This window comes from Centropristis striata, chromosome 6 (genome assembly GCF_030273125.1).
Source record: "Centropristis striata isolate RG_2023a ecotype Rhode Island chromosome 6, C.striata_1.0, whole genome shotgun sequence".
Lineage (NCBI taxonomy): Eukaryota > Metazoa > Chordata > Actinopteri > Perciformes > Serranidae > Centropristis > Centropristis striata.
The window spans coordinates 14,753,591-14,773,415 of record NC_081522.1 but is presented as its reverse complement, the minus strand read 5'-3'; the positions used below and the strand labels follow the sequence as shown (position 1 = coordinate 14,773,415).

General features: G+C 40.1%; 1 protein-coding gene across 1 annotated transcript in view; it reads right to left on the bottom strand.

Annotated features, from left to right (window-relative positions):
* The window catches only part of sema3ab (sema domain, immunoglobulin domain (Ig), short basic domain, secreted, (semaphorin) 3Ab), a 65,330-nt gene extending 46,640 nt beyond the window's left edge, over positions 1–18,690 (bottom strand). The window contains exons 1-3 of the mRNA XM_059334585.1: positions 18,661–18,690; positions 18,375–18,546; positions 18,192–18,290 (exon numbers count right to left, since the gene is read on the bottom strand). The gene's annotated coding sequence lies outside the window, so the exon portion shown is untranslated. The remainder of the gene's footprint in view (positions 1–18,191; positions 18,291–18,374; positions 18,547–18,660) is intronic.
* Positions 18,691–19,825: the final 1,135 nt, after the last annotated feature.

Below are 19,825 nucleotides of genomic sequence, written 5' to 3'. Positions count from 1 at the left end.
GAGTGTGGGTGGGGGATCACAGATGCACACATCTCCCTACGGAGAGAAAAGATGTGCCGGGATACAAACATCATACTGCAGAGATCCAGCCAACGAAGAAACACTCAACTGTGACTCATTCATGGAGACTGTGTGACTGAGTGTGTATTCCAGATGCCACAGACACATAAAAAGGCTACAGTATGTACGGCCTATGGTTCCCAAATGACAAAGATTTACAACTCTCCAAAGTGCTGTACACAGTAGAACAGCCTGCCTGGTAACCATTCAGAATATTCCAGTAGAGCAGCAAATCTTTCCTTCACAACAGTCCAAAATATGACTTCATATGACCCGTTAACTGTATGTCCTCATTCAGAAAACACACACACATACCAACATATCAATGGGGATTAATTTGGAGACATGTGTCATTGCATCGAAATAATGCGATACACTGTCAGAGCCTATTAACAAGATGTCTGCTGAACCTAAACCACAATCTATTTAGCCTGCACTTCCATAAAAATACACACAGAGAAGTGGAATTGCATACAGTCCTGGCATTGCATGTGGTTTTCATCAACACACACTGTCACCACCATGCGGCAATGGAACAGCCACATATGCAGCACCTAAAGACTAAGTACTTTCAAGGCTGAAGCGGTACATTATTTCCCTGTATTTGCTTTTTGCACATCTGTATTCAGCTTCATAAAGCGAAACATGAGGACCACATCATTTTTTGCAGTTACACATTCTTTTCCATGCATATTTATGTGTATTAGCGTGTGACTGTCTGTAAATGAATCCGTTCTTGTGTGTGTTCTCATGTCATCAAGCAGCTCAATGTGTGGATTCCAGAAAATACAAAAAACTAAAATTCACTTCAGATAATCCTGATGGATTTGATTGCTTTCAGGCCAAAACAGCCTTGCACTTGTTTTGTAACAAGTAAGTATCAGGTCTTTGCACGTATACCCCAAGTCAAGACAGGCAAGTCTCAAGTCCTACATTTTGAGTTTTGATTCCTAAACAAGTTATTTTGTGGTTTTCACCAAATGTAATACCATTTTAACAACAGAGTGATAATTAGTAAGTACAAAAAGTCTTCAGTGTTTTTGATTCTTTTTCTTTTCCTTATTTGGTCTTTATGGCTGTCTCCTGAAATGTGACTGGATTGGTTAAACAAGGTAGATCTGGGGAATTAAGTGTCGACTTGTTTGGATAGCATGAATGGTAATTATTTATTTTTTTTAAATGAAGGAAATTAATTGATCTGGCATACTTTTTAAATAACACACTTTTGAATTTTTGGGCTTTGGGGTAGGTATCTTCAAGTCAAAAGACTCAGGGGCGAGGTGTCATTGGTTTTAAAGTCCAAGTCGAGTTGGGAGTCCTTTCTGACGTTGTCAAGTTTAAAGTGATCAAATTAGTGACTCAACACTGTCTCAACTCCAAGTCATATGACTCAAGTCCACACCTCCGTTCAGGTGTGATACTACAGGTAAAATGCTCAGTTTGAATAATATATTTGATGTTTTGAGTGCATTTAATATGCCAAATAGCACAGTGTATGCTATGCTAATCCTACTAGAAAGCAGCAGTTATTTTAATCTCTGTCTTGACAGTTGAAATCCTCTGGTTATAATATATAGTATACAGTATGTTAACTAGAATGTATAATTGTGCATATCACATTGAGTTAACGTGATGGCCTCATTGAAATAAATGAGGAAGCCACATTTTTTTGTATCGCTAATGCTATTCCAAACAGTTTTACTCCTCACAGTACAGTGACGTTCAGCCCACACTACCAAGGTCACACTGAGCTCGGCCAAATGGCAGCGAGACACTTGACAGCATGTCAATATTGTCAACTCAGGACAGGGTTTAGCCAATCAATAGTGAAGACAGCAAGCCACGAGATTTCACTGAGCAAAGACACAAAGTCAGATCTGTTTTCATCACTCAACAGCTTGTAATGGAACTATGGTAATCAGATACAAGAGATGCTTTCTTAACCAGAAATTCTTCACATACATGTCTGACTTTCACTCAGGGAATATGATGTTGAGAGCACCCATTTCAAAATGCATACTGTCAGCACAATGGTGAAGCCCCAACAAATACATACACACCACACCACATACACACATAATGCACTTGTGTGTGGCTGCTATTGATACTGTCCAGGAAAGTGGTATTTGGTTCTAAAATAGGCAATTACAGAGACCACAGCAACCAATACAGACTTGGCATACTGTGCATGAGTAACCGTTTAAATTTTAATTTTGACAATATTTTTATTATTTTACCACAGAAATGTTTTTAGTACATGATCAATAGCTCCATTATGTCCCCCCAAATGAGTGTTTGAAATGATTGATCAAATGGTGAACATCTGCAGTAGTAATTTAGTTCTTCCAGATTCAATTTTCAATGGAGTGCATGTGCTTGTGTGTGTGTGTGTGTGTAGGGGTTGAAGCTGAAGTGGGTGTCTGTCCTGGTCCCTGTCCCAGGCTGTGCTCACCAGGGTCGTATAGTTATCCAGTGTCACCACAGGACTATTGGATGGCTGTCAGCACGCTAAATTAAAAACCACAAGCACGCAGTGTTTAATTTCTGTGTTTTTACCCCTAACGGAGTGGGACTGCCTGCCGCCGTGGTGCTGAGAAGTGTGTGCGTGTGTGCACATGGTTGCATGTGTGTGTGTGTGTGTGTGTGTGTGTGATACTTTAACAACGCCCCCCTGTACGAAGTGTTCTACTGTCTCTCCTGCCTGTCTTCCAACGGGGAGAGAGCCAGACAGACTGGCCCAATCTAATAGCATTACAAAAAACAACATGGAGGAATAATTTGTCTGTTATGAAAGTGTTTTTTATTATTATTATAATAGAATAAAGTACATGATGAATGGTTGAACTGAGGCATGACCCGTTCCATCAGCAAAGTCTCATTCAAATCAAATTAGTCCAAATGACAAGATAATTAAGCCTGACCAAAAAGTTGGGCCTGAGAAAATCCAAGGAACAGAAGAGCCAAAAGATAGCAAGAAGTCTTAAGAGATAATTATGTGCCTGTAAAGATTAGCATACTGTTGGTGAAGTTGGTAAACAACAGTTATTCAAGGCTCCACTGTGATTAGTGGCTTAACAACAGAAGAGCAGTAGACCAAGTTATACTGTTTACAAGCTTGAAATTAAACTTAATAGCCTAAATTGGACACTGTTGAGTATTCAAAGTTATAAGTACAGTTTTTCATTAAAAGTCAGCAAAGCCCGACTGCAGAACCAAAAGTTTTGCAAATTCTGCAGATTTGATTGAATGAATGGAGTGTTCTGTTTAATAAAAGAAGTTGGGATGTAAATGTGAACGTTCATGCACTCTGTGGTATCCACGTTCATGAAGCAAACAGATCTTTCACCAGTAATGTAGCATATTAGCGGTCAGCCATTTCGAAACACGTTGCACTTCTTTGACCTCCACTGTGCAAATGGAAACTGTGCAGATGCCCTTCAACAACCTGCACCGTAGTAATGCACAAGTGAGGAGAGAAATGGATCTAACCAGACAGTTATTAAAAAAGAGGGAATAAAATTCTGATGACAAAACTTCTAACCTTGTAACCCAGAGTTACAAAGTGGAAAGGTCTTTATTAGGCTTTATTAAGGTCTTCCTTTTGAGGTGAAAGAAAACCAGCTCCAAAGAGCTATGTACTGTGAAAATACAATTTAAAATCTGTGCTCTCTACTTAAGATGTAGGAAAATTCCAATATGATTTATAATAATTGTGAGTCTGTCAGTGCCTTCATTTATCCACCCGTTGAAACTAAATTCATATTTTAGATCATATAGTTTGGTCTTCACGTATTCTCAGAAACACATCCTACAAAAAAACATATTACAATCGGTTGCAAACGTGTGACAACAACTTGTTTTAAAAATATGACAATTGCTGTTTTGGGCACTTAAACCCTTGGTTAAGGTGAGGTAAAAAGAAGAGGATTGGGCTTGAAAACTTTCAGATATAACTTCAAAAGGACATGAATACCAGTCCCCGGGTAGAAAGTCCTGCACTCCTTCCTTCTGTTAATACTAGTCATTAGGAAATCATTTCCTAAAGTGATAGTAAAGATGGACAAACTAGAAATCCAACATTCAGCTGAAGATAATATGAGGCTTCAGTCTGAGTTAGATAAATCAAGCGGTTTCTTCCAAAATTACAGTGTTTATAGTACGCTGCCTCTCTGTGTCACAATACGACCGCCACAAATCAGTGAGAAACCACTGTCTGGAGAAACAAAACATTGGAGTTTGGGGACTAAAAACACAGCAACTTTGGCAGATCCCTTTGTGATTTGATGAACTCAGACAATTGAAGCCTTGTATTTATTTCAGTAAAAAAATTTGAAAGACATATTTGCAAGGACTGAGAACTGATCCATTTTATCCCCCATCTCTTCAAATGAAAGCTGGAAGGGATCTCTTAATCCAGTATGAAAAGGAAAAATTATTACAGCAAGCAAAGCCTAGTTCAAATCACATATGGGCCCCTGACTATTGTTTTAAGACACATTTGAAAAAACTTGAACCTATTGTTTTGGTTGGGTAATAAAAATGTATCGCTTAATTTTACAAAAAGATTGAAATCATGGTTAAATAAAGGTCAACATTTTGAATGAGACAGAAATACAATATGCAGAAGGCAAACAATTCTATTGTTGTCCTATATTGCAACATGTATATTGTACATTTCTTTTAAAGTAGATGGTTTCTGATGGCTGTGACCCTTTCAATGGGTACAAGATGATACAAAAGATTAATGGGAAAATATATTTTTTGTAAGACTTTTCTTTAGTCTTAATTTTTTCCGCCGTAGTTTAATATTTTCTGGTCACCAAATACTGCACCAATGAAACAATGAAAAAAGTTCAGAGTGCTGTTTTGCAACAGTTGGAAGTAGGAATTGTTTAATTTTGGAACCACAACCACTTAAAACATAATTACCAATGCAAAACTTTTATTCCACAGAAATTTAGCTACTTTTGCCATCTGTTCTCAACAAAAACAAATTGCCCTAAAATGCATTGCAGTTGCTGTCAGAATGCAGGCTGTTGTGCCATTTTCCAAAAAACATTATCTTTGCAATTGAGATACAAAACTAAATGTAACTTTTCAAAGCTGCATTTATTTCTTTTCCAATGTTGTCAGTGACTTCTGCTGCTATATTTGTTTTCATGAAACATCATTTGGACTCTCACATGGCATTGTGCTGGTGTTAAAAATAAAGTAAACTCCACTAAAATAAACTTTTAGTGCTTTAAAAGACAGTATTTAAATATTTTAGGGTGGATTGTTCCTTTAAATTGACCTACAGTATCGAGGTGGGTGGCAATTAACTCAGACTTCTGTAATAATTTCAACCTTTTTTCCCGACCACTTGAGCCAGTGAGAGCTCTTATGTGCACATTTTAGACTATGACAGGCAGATTATTATCTGACGCAGTAAATCCCTGACGAATTGCTGTATAAAGTATCTTCTCCAAGAATGTCTACAAAGACATTATCAGCAGTCTGGTCAGGCTTCAGCATATCAGATGGAGAGAGAATGAAGAATGGGGTATATAATCCCAGGTCATCCTGTTTAGATAGAAAGCCAGTGCCAAAAAGGCTATCTTGCAAACAATACTATCAAGATCAGTCTTGATATTATTATTTTAGTTTTAATCTAATGCATATATCTACTTCCATGTTCGATGCAGTATTTTTCAGCCTTCCTCCTCTACTTCTGCTGAGTTTCACCTATGATTTTCAACAGTATCAAAAAAAAGCTGCCCAGACATGTTTCAGCTGTTGGTTTTACAGAAGCAGGAGAGCACAAGTCATAATCATGGAAAGAGAGGATGTTTATTCTGGCTAGATTTCTCTCTCTGTGACTGTTAAATGTCAACAGCCAGTCTGGAAAGAAAATCATTTTCTTGTGGCATTCCCTTTTAATAAAGATTGTTTTCTCCTAGAGACTTTTGTCAACTGGAAATATCTTCAGACCAGTTTCTTTTATGTTAACAGTATTTGCTTTACTTTGAATTTTTTCTTTGAATGTGACGCAGCGAGAGTCAATGGTTAATACATTTTGAATTGGTGAGAAATGTTGATTACGAGCCCTAGACTATGACATGCTGATTTTTATCGGACATGGTAAATCTCTGACGAATTCCTGTATACAGTCTATCCTCCCACAAAGTCTATGCAGACATATCAGAGGTCTGGTCAAGCTTCAGCGTATCATATAGCCAGGATGGAGAGAGGGTACGTCCTGTAGTTGACTAAAGTGAGTGGAACCATCTGTAGGGCATTAGAGCTTTAGTATGCAGTCCTTGTCTTCAGCTGTATGAAAATACACACCGGTCTCTCTAATCTGACCTGCCCAGCCTTACTATTTATTATTTCTACCTGAGACGGAAATGTTTGGTAACTGGACCTGCACTGGACTGATGACTGCATGGACTGTAGGTGACTTTAGAAGATGGGGAGCTTTAGATCAGTGTGTCCAGGAGCACTGCTAGCAATTACAGACTCCTTGAGAACAGCACATTTTGGGCCCTAAGCAGACGTTCAGACAGAATACAGCCATGCTTTGAAAAAAGAGGCGTGTTAGCTACTGGTGAGACATGAAATATGAGCCAGGAAATCCAGTTTGAGAAACCGATCCATGAGTTTGTAGGCTTATTGGATGCCAAAACACTGCACATTGATATATAATATTCTGAGACATTTTACAACCCTACAGATTTATCACAGCAGAAATTATTATTATTCAGGCCATGGGGCAATCACACAGAGCACTGGCCCTAGGGGCTTGGGGCAAAGCATTGGTGTATTAATAGGTCATATTGTTTTTTATCAATCGCTGTTCAATGACCATGATCATTTTTGGAGAAATTATGAGATCATAATGGGTGTGTATTGCATGGAAAGTTCGTGTCAGTGTGTGATGTCATCGCAGTGTGGCATCGCAGCTGTTAAACTCAAAATTCATCATCACTGGCTCGCTGGCATAAAATACCCCTCCTCCAGATACACATGTTTCACACACACACACACACACACACACACACACACACATTTTGAGGTTAAAGGACATAGGTTGCTGTATAAATAAATACTTGAAAAGGAATGCATGTTGTAGGTGAACTCCTTGTATATAATATAGCATCATAACATTACTAATATTCATTGTTTGAAATCTCTGAAGAATCTCATCATAGTGTACACACTGGCAGTAGTCCCCGTGGCCCTTTCAAAATTTCCCCAGAGGAAATTTTTGTAGTTATATCTATCATTTGTCACATTTTGTGCATGATAGATACATTAATTAAGAATTTGTCTGCCATTTATTGTTTGCAATTGGTATTTGTTTAACTGCAAACAATGTTTGAATGAATGTGATTGATCAGGTGAGTGTTGGTGGCTGGTACATAATGGGAAAAGCAGCTGGACCACAGAGGGAGTGTCTTTGACTGTCACAGAGGCCCCACTACACCAGTCAAATGTGACACTTTTTCTTATTAAAATCGGCTCTGTTTCAGCATTTCATTCACATTTGCATGAGCTAGTATTTTCACTGTATAACTTGAAACACACTTATAACTAAAAAACACAATCTGGTCTCCCATAGTTCCCACTCTTGAGTTTCTCTCAACCTTCCCCACCTTTTTGTGTCAAGGGTGGTAGGGCAGCAGCTGTTAGTGACACTGAAGACCTGAGTCTGCATGTGTGTGTTTGGCAGAACATCTCAGGGATATGGAAAGTGTGAGTGGAAAGTGTCTCCTGGCACTGCTATTGTTATTCAATCACAGATGAGTTGCATGGTAAGTGAACAACACAACAAATAGGAAGAATAGGGGACGATCCCTTTCTCTCGCTTGCTTCCTTAACAGTTTTTTTTTCATTTTACTCCACCGGTTTCTATTCTCTGGGCATTTTGTCACAGGTGGCTGCCGGTGTGTGCGACAAGGTGTTGATTTACACACACAGCAGGAGCTCCACATGGTAACCAGGACCAACCAAGAAGGAGCAGTATAAACAACATTAACCCTGTAGAGGAGAAGAGAAAGGGAGGGGCATTGACGCAAAAACGATTGAAAGTTAAATAGTGTAAACATTTTCTCAGGACTTGACTTGATGGCACTCGGTGGGAATCCTAGGGCATGCAAACACACATGCTCACCCAGATAATCCTTTCATACATTGTGTAATAGTAACAGTAAAATTAAATACTCAAGCAGTGTGTCCTGGCATTACCTCTACAAGTATGGAGCTACAATCGCACCCAGAGTCATAACTATACGGCATTGTTGCTGTTAATATCTGGCCCATTTACAGGGAAATGTTTATTAATGATAAAAGCAACATGTGTGAAAGTGCTTGCACACACAAGAGAGACTTTTTACAGATAATCTGTCTGGCCTCAGCACCTGGTCAGTGAGAGGAAATGAGCGGTCAGCCATCTCAGGACAATGGCCACAGTGTCCCCCAGCTCTGACCTCTCACACACACAGCCAGTACGCAGAAAACACACACAGCGCCATGGGAGGCCTCGACCAACTGCAGACTGCACTGGCCTCTGTGACACTGTCCATGCATCCTGTTGCTGTCAGCGTCTCCGTGTGTGTGTCTCTCTCTCTTACTCTCTCTCCCTCATCCCTCCTTTATTTCTCACCCTGTCTCTCTATGTTGCTTTTTCTCACTCTCTCTCGTTGAACTTCATAGTTTCAATGTTTGGCCAGGGTTTAAAATGCAAAATAAAACAGATAAATCAAAGCGAAAGCAACACGGGGCAGATAAAGTCACTCAGAACTGTCAGGGATGACGTTAAATTACCAGCTTGAATTGTTAACCTCATCCAGTCAGTACAATATCCTTTTATATGTGAGGGAACAATTTCGGTGGCAGCCTGGGTGTGCATTTGGAAGTTCTGCAAAGGCAGTAAATCAAAATTGCAAAGCAAACAGTATATTTATGAATATATAAATACAAATTGAGGCAACAATCATGACAGGGAGTAGACTGATATTTTACACTAATAGCTATCCCACTAGACTGCTTTGTGCTTTTATTTTCTCTTGAACCACATGCTGCACTGCCCTGCCAAACCACCAACTAAAAACAAGGGAGATGTGAAAATGGGAAGAAGAAAAGCAGAACCAAGGAGGTGGGTGTGAAAACAGGTCATGTAAGCTGTAGAATGTGTTTGCTTACAGCCCATTCACCTCCAGAGCAGGGCGGGGGTGAACACGCTCTATATATAACTGTGAGGGTGCTTTGGTGTGGCTGCTCATCTCTCTGCCCTATAACTGACTCCAACTCTATAGACTACAAAGGTACTAAAGTGCAACCACAGCTTCCTGTTAGCTTTCATTAAAGCCCAAACTAAATAGAGACGGAAAGCTTCACTCTATTTTCATTCAAAAATCACTTCATCACTAATATATAATTTTTATAATTTATATACATATCATTTTTCCCCCATGAGAAGCAAGTATTAAGTCATATAAATCTCTGTTTGACATCATGACATTGCCAATATATTCTGCTTTGCTTGTTACAGCACATCATTAAAAGTTGATTATTTTCAGTGAAATATCGCCACGATACTATATTTCATAGCACCGGTACATACATTGAAACATTCTTGTTGCTTGTGGTTCATTTTATGCACATATAGAAACATTTTGGAGCAATGTTCAACAAATTTATCCCGATGGACAGATAAAAAATGATCCACAGACTAGGGTTCAGTGCTGGTCTGGCTGATCAGCATTCAGGATGTGCAGTTACAGTTAAAGTCGATTTTGAACCTTAAAGGGCAAACCACAGCCTTTCTGAATGGCAGAGAATGGCGGACAAGCTGAGGCAGTATACCTCGTCTGTGATTAATGGGTCCGAATGTGACCCTGAACTTGATGGTGGACCTTTGTGCACTGGAGGCCACATACAGAAACCAGTAAAACACACACACACACACACACACACACACACACACACACACACACACACACACACACACACACACACACACAAACACACACACACACACGCACGCATGCACACACCACACACACAGGAACTGTGTGAAATAAATAGCTCATGTGTGAGGGTGGTGACTGTGTACAGCTAGAGTTGTATTTCTACTTGCATTTATGCTTGTGATAGCACTGCTAAACAGCTTAAATCCATATTGCTATAAATGACTTATCACATACTCAGTTAAAGTTTGGTATTCAAGGCTAGTTCCTGAATAGTTTTCTCAGCCATTACTACATCAGGACTTTCGTGCAGATAAATGTCAAGTTTTTAGCTCCAGTAGTCGCCTGTTGAACAGCCCATCCATCAACAGGAGTCAGCCTGGTTGCAGGGTTCCGGGTCACCTTACACCGTGTCTCACACCACAGCCCCCTCTCTACATTTTTACCCTTATCACCTTCTTTCTTCTCCATTTTGTATCAATGCATCATTCCTCCCTCCTTTCATCCTGTTAACTCTTTCCCTATCTGTTTTTCTCTGTCTCACTCTCTCTCTCTGGGCTTCTGTACTTCTTTTTCCCTCAGGCGCCATCACTCTTTCCCTTCCTCCCTCCCACAGGCTGGGCAGTAAAACAGGAGCGGACTCATGGGAGGCCATTAACCACCAGAAACGCGGCATTAGAGCTCTGCTGCAGAGCGAACGCATGCAGACTCGTATGCACAACCACTGAAGCAAGTATGGTAGACCAGCACTGTGCAACAAATGGGACTTCTGACCCTGCAGCTTTACACTAAGAACACTAATCAGCAATATATATCTCTTCGTATCCAACATGCTGACGACGGGAATTTAATTTAATGTCTTTCAGCTCTGGCTAGTTTGTTGATTTTTTTGCAGTCTTGTTCCAGTTGAGACAATACAGGATATTAAACACTGACCTGTTTACATTTAAATGAATAGATTTAATAGAATGCATGTCAGTTTATTTATTCTCATAAATTCAAGATCAATCAAATTAAAAAATATACCCAATATAAGCAGTGTATTCATCCTGGCAGTTAGACAGTCCCTGCCCCTGATGTTGTGATCCAGGCCATCCTACATTACTCAACACCCAGGGAACTGATTAAGCATGGCCGTTTTTGGCGCACAGACTTTAGCTTTGAAATCAGGGCTTTAAAGAATACCTTTGGATTACTGCACATTTGAGTCTGTTGTACAGATTTGCTGCCAAAAGCTTTGGTAATTAGCAAATTTCCAATGGCCAGAGAAGGTCACTTGATTCATCACCAGACATTTTAAGGGATAAAATCAGCGAAACCTTTGGCAAATCTAATTTGGCAATGAGGCCAAATTACTCCCTTTGCGCTTGTGTTGAAAATTACAGGTAAACACATAAATTATGGGGAAAACTTTAAGAGTAAAATTATATTTTCAATCAAACTTATTTAAAATCCAGGTGCAAGATTTGACATCATTCTCAATTTGGACACATACAGTTTAAGTTCCAACAGTTTCCTTATTTAACTGAAATTATTTTAAACAATTTTTTATTAGGTTATTTTACACAGAGGGTGCAGTATTTGTGTCAGGGTGTTCATGTGTGTGAAGTTTGACTGGATGGGTGCAGAATTGCTCAGCCCTCACCCCGGTCGGGACAGCTGCATTGAGGACTAAAGCAGACCTTCCTCCTCATGTCCCTCCGTCTGCCACACACAGAGACACATTGACAGGATTTTCTACCCTCTGCGAGGCTTTAGCCGGGTGCCGATCTTGCGTGTGGTCTGTAAGGCAATGCCCTTGTTATGAAGTGCTACGTGCTCGAGACGCTTACCTCAGGATTTACATGAGAGGAAAGTCTCAACTGTACTCCACAGCCTGGCATTTGAACCCACAAACACATACTCACAACCGCCACCAAAAGCCAGGTGGTACTATTTCACTAATATACAAAGGCAGGCTTATTCTCATGGAGTGTGTGATGGGAGTAATATATTTGTCATAGAAGGTAGATTAAAGCCACACACATCCTGTCTAAAAGGAGGATTGAGTTACTGCCATCAAGGGAGCGAGCTATTAAGAAGACACTAGAGTTACCAGGGTTGAAACAAGGGACAATAGCATCAGTTATTGTGTTGATGTGGCACATGCAGAGTCAGCTATCTGTGTCAGAACATCATTATAGACAAATTACACCCTTTCTCTTCAACAGTAAGCTGTTTGCAGGAAGAGTCAAGTTGTACGAGGACATAATACAGACATGTTCAACTTATGACCTACATTTAATTCCTCCCTAACCCTAAGCACTGCCACCCCAACAAAAAACTGCCAAACACTTCAGGGCACTCCCTAAGAGGAACTCCCCAGTGGGAAGCCCCCAAGAGTGTGTGAATGAAGCACAAAGTTGCTAAAATATACTTATTGCAGTAAGCACTGGCTCGTGTGTTCAACGACTAGACTGATCCCTGTACAATTACGTCTCTAAAGGTTCCTATTGTGTTGAGAGAGTAGCTACTCTGAAACATGAGCTGAAAAAACAAAACAACATTCAAATAACTTTGATAAGTCATGATTCTTTCGGGACAGACACAATAAAAACAGGGTTCTTAAATGATGAAAAAAAATGTTTATTTCTTCTGAATACCCCTATGGTTTCATAAGGACTTATTTTATACAGAAGTACAAGAACACACACAATGCTACCGTACATTTTAAGCCGAAGCAGCAGAGAAGTCACTTGTTCTTCAGCGCTAGTTATGGAGTCTGCGTTCCCACCGAAAAATGGAAAACACATGCTACCTAAAGCTTTAAAATGCAACCTAATTACAGACTGCAACATTTTTACGACTCCTATAAAAATATAGTGCTACAGCAAATTTATGCAAATGCCACTAATATGAGAAATAATACTTGCAAGTGTTAAAATGCTTTTGAATTATATCAGCAATGAGGTCGTCATAAGTGACATGTCAGCCACAGGCAGCCCGCTGAAACAACCCAATCTGAATGCCACTCAATTAATGGAGTTTTCCGTTGTGGTGGAACACGATCTCGTACTTAGGGGGCTGCTCTTCAAATTGGTTTCAGAGTAACACTGCTTAATAAAGATCAAATAGAGATGTCTCAAGACACCTGTGTGCATGTGTGTGTGTGTGTGAGTAATGTAACAGAGACCCCTCGACTGCTCCCCAGAGACAGGCTTGACACAGACGCTAAGAATAGCCCCGGCTATATTACCACCATTTGGGGGGGAGAGAGGGAGCGACAGGGAGAAGAGGCAAAGAAGGGGAGACAAGTGACACTGTGCCACATGGGAGATGACTGGTAGACACAGGAGCCTCCGACCTTCATTGGACATCTCTTTTACCTGGCATAGATATATACACATGACCTGAACGATGACCCGGATGACCCGTGAGCTGTGATTTACATGTAAGGCATGCACGGGTTATGCCGTTTGGAGCCTAACCTCTTATTTTTAGACTGAGTAAACAGTGGTCTGTGCTTGAGATGTCAGTCATCACTGGGTGTGATGCCATGAATTGTAGGAGGTGGGTGGAGAAGATGAAGAGGAGGAGGAGGGGAAAGGGAAGAGCAGGTGTCAGGAGGAGGAGATGGATAAGCAGCAGGAAGTAGGACTGCCGGGGCGCTTAAGTCATTCTTGACTTTAGATTCATGAGGACCTAGGGCTATTATCACTGATTAAAGGACAGGGATGCACTCTGTATAACCGTCTGGTTAGTGCTGTCATTTCAAAAGCATTTTTATTTCTAACAGAGCTGTATTTGTTGGGTTTGGTTAGGAGCCTGTGTTTGAGGACAGATGGATAGACAGTGAAAGGCAGAGGAGCTACAAAAACAACATATCATTGGACACATACACACACAAACATACACACACACACACACACACACACACAAACAGCCTTCTCACATGTCAGGTGAAAGGTCGTGACCCTGCACTAACAGCTCTGTTTCCTTTGCCATTGAATACGAGAGCTTCACCCGGCATCTCTGAACAGTTCTGAAAAGGAAACGGTGCATTGAACGACATGTCAAAGTAGGCGTATGACAGCAGGCCAAGGACTAACTGCATGTGTGCGTTTGTTTGCATGTGTGTCTGTGTTGACACTAAGAAAATGGAGACATGAATAGCTGTATTCAGGCCAGCAAAACAGCTACTCTAGAGGTGGTGCTACAGCAGTATCAGTGATGATGTCTGATAATCACCCGTCATTTGAAATAATTGGGTAATTGGGGTAATGGGTTTCACTGTGGTCCCCTGAGCTCATCATTACAAATAGGTATGGACCACTATATTTATGTCATCTACACTAGCTGTCCAGTGGCATAATAGGCTGAGCCAGTGGTAATTGGCTGCTGGATGTATTTTTATTTTGGCTTTGAATACAAGACAGAGAAATAGAGAGCGCGCACTGAGGCGGACAAAGACAAAACCAGGATTTTGAGAAAAAGAGAATGACAGATGTAGAAAAATAACTGCGAGCGACCGAGAGGCTCTGCCAGGTGGTTAATGGTGGTTCAGGGTTGTTCAATGTACAACAGGGGGAAAGACGGAGCACATTACAATAGCAGCCTAACATTAAGGTCCCGCTGCCATTTTAGATTTAATGACATGCTGGGTGGTGTCCAACCACACTAAATGCACTCATCTGCATAATAGTGCTGCCCTTACAGCACTCGCTGGAGAGTAATACCTCTCTGTGATCAATCTCCCTCTCTTTATCTCTCTCTTGCACTCTCTCATATGCACACACACTCACAAAGTCACACACACAAGAACAAATGACCATTAGCATACACTTTGCATAAACCAAGCTAGTGAAAAAGGGTACAGAGGACATTTGTGTACATAAAATATGACTGAGCCAAATTGCCAGTGGTTAAAAATTATCCCTCCACTATTAAATAGTTTGTCTTTTATATTACACATTAATATAATGGGCATTTCCCTGTAACAATTTCCTTTTACACTAATGGGGACAAACCCTCGTAAAATTGGATTTTGTTGTTAAAAAATCCAGAATTGTGTAAGAGTGATTAGAGTTCAAACAGTCGTAAATTATTTTCTACAACTGTTAAAATTGGGGGAAAACACAGTTAAATAGTTCAAGTCCATAGTTTTATAAACTGTCTAACACTCCCAAGATAGATATCAGACCTAATCGACGGGAATAGTTGAGCCTTGAATCCAGCTAGCAGACCTGAACAGCTAGAAGCACTGAGCCTCATGAATCTTATGAAATGACACTTTCCTCTGAGAATGTTATACCATTTATCAAGTTGATTGTGACTTTTATTTCATCTCTCTCTCCCTTTCTCGCTAGGTGAAACACACACAAGCACATGCATACATCTAGTGAGGAGGAATCTGAACCACCATAAAATTCATAGCAGGTTGGATGTGACCTCCACGTCTACTGTGAGATATATTCTCAGCCTATTCTTTCACATATTTCAACTTTAAGCATGGCTGAAGGGGCCATAAAAAGGCAGTGAGTGCGGTCATCCATCATTTGCACAAGGCTACCGAGCATCCTCTGCCCTGATGATAGTGGTGCCCTTCATGCCTGCCAAAAAATGGTGCCACAGTACTGTACCTCTCACTATGCAAGCACTCTGAATCCAATCTTGTATTTCTTTGAATAAAGCTGTGAAAAGGCGGTAAGGGGTTAGACGGGCTGATCATGAGACACTGTCTGATGCCTAATACCTGTGGCTGGACTGAAATAGTTGTGATTAAACTACAGTGGGAATTTGATATTTATGCACATCCTAAGGGGAAATTAAATTGCACTAGCATCTTAATAAGAAAGAAAGAATATTTCCATTTAGATTTGACTGAGACTGGCCTTGTGTGTTTGTGTATTGGGAGGCCCTCACACTAGAAGACAGGAATGTGCCTGCCATGAAGCAACATGACAACCAACGTGCACATGGATTTGGGAAAGACATCAAAGACCCAGCCATATGGGTAGGGTTATCAAAACCACAGGAAGGAAGAAGGGAGGAAGGAAGCTGGGACGAAAGCAAGAAAGCAACTCCATAAATATTGAAAATGCAGTCCATTTCCTAGTCTACCATAAATAATAATCATAATAGACTACCATGTGTCTGGTGACGATTAAGGAAAGTAATTAGCTAGCAGTGAATGTCGAAGAAGCTCATTAAGACAAATGCTAGAAGACGGGAGCTTATCACACTCATAGAAGCACAGGCAGCTTCTCCTTTATGAAAGCACTGAATCATCCGTCTTACAAATCAGTTCAAAATACAAGGAGGACCTGCTGTGATCACCAGGCCATGGCATCGGTTTTTATGAATGATGAAGCAGTTTATGGGATGTAGAGCCACGGATGTCGTTTGTCATTTCCAGCTGTACACAATAGGTCTCGCAAACCGGACTGTTTCTCTCCTGATGACAGGCATGCATTACTGGGATGTCTGAATGGCCCTGAATCTGAAAAGGAATTCTAGTCAATAGAAGCATGGCCCTTCTATTTATCCTTTCAACTGAAACTGATTAATACTGAGAATGCCAATACTCAATGCCTTTTAACTATGCTGCCATTTCCCACTGCGGCTAGTTCCAAATGTTGTTAGCAATCGTAAATAGAAATGTGACACGTCAAATTCCTGTCTATATATATCTCAGTCTGGTGATGATATTGCACTTTGCATGCAGTGGTGTAAGTAGCACTTAAGGTCATAACAAATCTGCCGGTTGTGTTTAATTTAACACAAGATTTCTGTTATCATCCCAGCCTGTTCCCCCTTTTATTGCTTCTTGTGGAAGTAAACTTTGTCCAGATTTTGTCTTATGTAATGCTGTGAATTTGGCGAGGCACCTGGGGACTTAAATTAAAATACCCCCTGGTCTCAATAAAAAACAGCTCTGTTTGGAACTCATCCACAGTAAAACAGAGAGGAACATTGTGTGTGTTATTGCAAAAGAACAACAAACTATTTGCAAAACAGCCAATGTGGATCTTGTAAAACAGAAGTACATGTTTAACAGGGTCAGCCATGCAGAAATGTAGTTCTTTAACAAATGTTTTGAGTTAAAGGAAACAAGCTCTGCAAATGCTTCTTCACTCAGCAGAATGGATGTGCTGCAGTCTTGACTGTGCTTAACAGTATCAAGTGGAAATCCACAGCTCTGCAGCTGTTATAGTGACAAAAATTTCATCTAAGCTTTTGATCTCCCGACGCTGGCAACTCATCACCATTCACACCACTGGAAATAATTAGACACATGCAATCTCAAAAGCACTTATAAGTATCTACGCCACCTCATTTGTTAATGTGTTAAACAGGGCTATGATACTTTTTCTGGGCTGCACAGTTCTGTTTATCTCATTACCACTGACATTACCGCAGTTGATAACTGGATATGGTTAAACAAAGCAGAATGAACTGGAGCTGTGAAAAGATATTATTTGTATCCAGTATAAAGCATTGACCAGCAGCACATACTTTGTACATGTTAAGATCAAGACTATATATATATATTTAAATATATTTTCCAAACCCCCTCCCTACCCCACCCATATACAAACTAAAGAAAAAAAACTAACTCATTAAGAGTAGGTAGTGGTCAAATAAAAAAAATTAGACGGATTAAACTTTTAAAAAGATGTATTTTGACATTATCATTTTCTCCTTTGATGAAATGCAAATAACCAGCTTATGAAATCAGCTTATGACTAAATGGGATTGCATTGCTTTGAACAGTTAGGAATGACCCCGCAGTTAAATTCATCAAAGCCTGACAGACATTTGCAATATTGTTCCTTGTACATCATCTCATTCTAATAACACAAACCCCAGTGACATCCTGCTGCTTCGTGCCCCAGTGTGGTTTCAAACATGTGTAAGTAGTGAAGGAATCACAAATACAAGAAATGTCCTTAGTCATCAGCTACGATTAGGCAAAAACCACAGGAAAACGCCGCAGTGAATGAGAAAAGTCCCTTGAAACTGCATGCCTCAAGCTGCCCTACACAGCGCTCTCACACACAGCGTCCCGGAATGAGCAAGTGAATTAGCAGTGACCCCAAGAGGCAAGTGTCTGACCATGGCAGGAAAAAATGCAACTCTTAAACCTTTTGTTGTTGGTTGTAATGCATCACAAATGTAAAATTCAGAAGGAATTTGTCTCACCTTGGAGTCAAGCAGAGGTAGTGCAGTCTAAGGGCAGCGTTGGAGGGGTGTTTGGTTTCAGCTGCCAAATCCTCGCTGGTATGATGTGATGCAGTTTGACTGAAGAAGGAAGAGATGCCATTGCATGTCATCAGGCTGCAGAGAGATACTAATCCCATTCAAGTATCCACTTTTCTCTCTCACCTCGCTCTCTGTTCTGGCTCTTTCGTCTCCCTCTCCTCACCCTAACATCTGATACATTTGGTTGGGGGGACTGAGAGGTTCGAGGGGACAGATGGACACTCTGATGGTTTAATCTCTCTCCAGTAGCTGGACTGCTTTTGGCCCCCTCACGGTGTACAACATTGTCAAACTGCTAGAGAATTAAAGATGAAAAATGAGATACGGTGGTGATGATATGATGGCGTTCATTCCGAACATGGATACGTATAAATAGACCAACATGATATGAGAGTGAGACTGCGCTTACTTTCTTTACAGTTGATATCTGCCACATGAATCAAGGAAATATTTTCCAAATGAGATTAGTATAGTCCATGTGGCTGCAGAGCAATGCAAGGATAAAGTAAAGATATGTGACCAATTGGAAAAAGCGACTGAAAGGCTAAAGGTCAATGAGGTGTGGCATCAAACTGCACTGAAAGCCGTATCCATTTCATGGATACGCAGACTGTGTTTGCCCCTGGGATCTGTGGATGCCAGCGGCAATATGAGACACACATGCAAACACACTCATACAGAAACATAAAGTTAGGAATGTGGTCTCTTCTGGTGTTGCACACACACACACACACACACACACTGTAATCCCTAATGCAATAAGGCTCATGCTGATGCAGACGTTCAACTTGATATGCCAATTCATTAAGTACATTAAATTAACTGCATAATTTGACAGCGCTGTCTGCAGCTCTATCAATCACCCTGTCGCTTAACCTACAGTTCGGCCCCGTTTGGAAGGCGAATCTGGGATTTAAAATGTAAAACAACAGTCAAATCAGCCCATCAGCACATGCAAAGTGTTTCTCAAGTCTCCAAATGAAATCCTCTGATACTTTTAATCCAATATATGTAAAAGTACAAATATTCAGATTGTATCATTGACTACAAATTTAATTTTGCAAATTACTATAATAAACTGGGAATGTGAACTCTGTCAGTCCTCATCATGTGAATCACAACAGTCTAACAAAACCTGTATTACTGTTATAATTTATTACTGTAATTAAAGTGTGACTATTGTGGGAGTAAATTATATGATACAGGTGAAGATATATATTATGTTTAATATTAGCTATATGTTACCCTGAATGACACATCATTATACTCCTATTTCGTTTTTCATCATTTTATTTTTCTCTATTGATATTTTTTGATTATTTTGATATGGTTTATTTATATTCTGCTAAAAGATTAGATGTTTTTTTCAATCTATTCTGTCTCTGCTGTTAGTAAGTTTAAACTGTCTGAATGAATTCCTGCATACTGTCAAGAGTTTTCAAGTTCATTGTTTTAATGTTTTAAGATGTTTTTACTTTATTTAAGGTTTATAGACTAAACCCTCTGTCTTTAATCAAATATTATATAATTTTCCACTATAAAAAGGAAAAAATCTTAAAAGTTTCACAAGCATG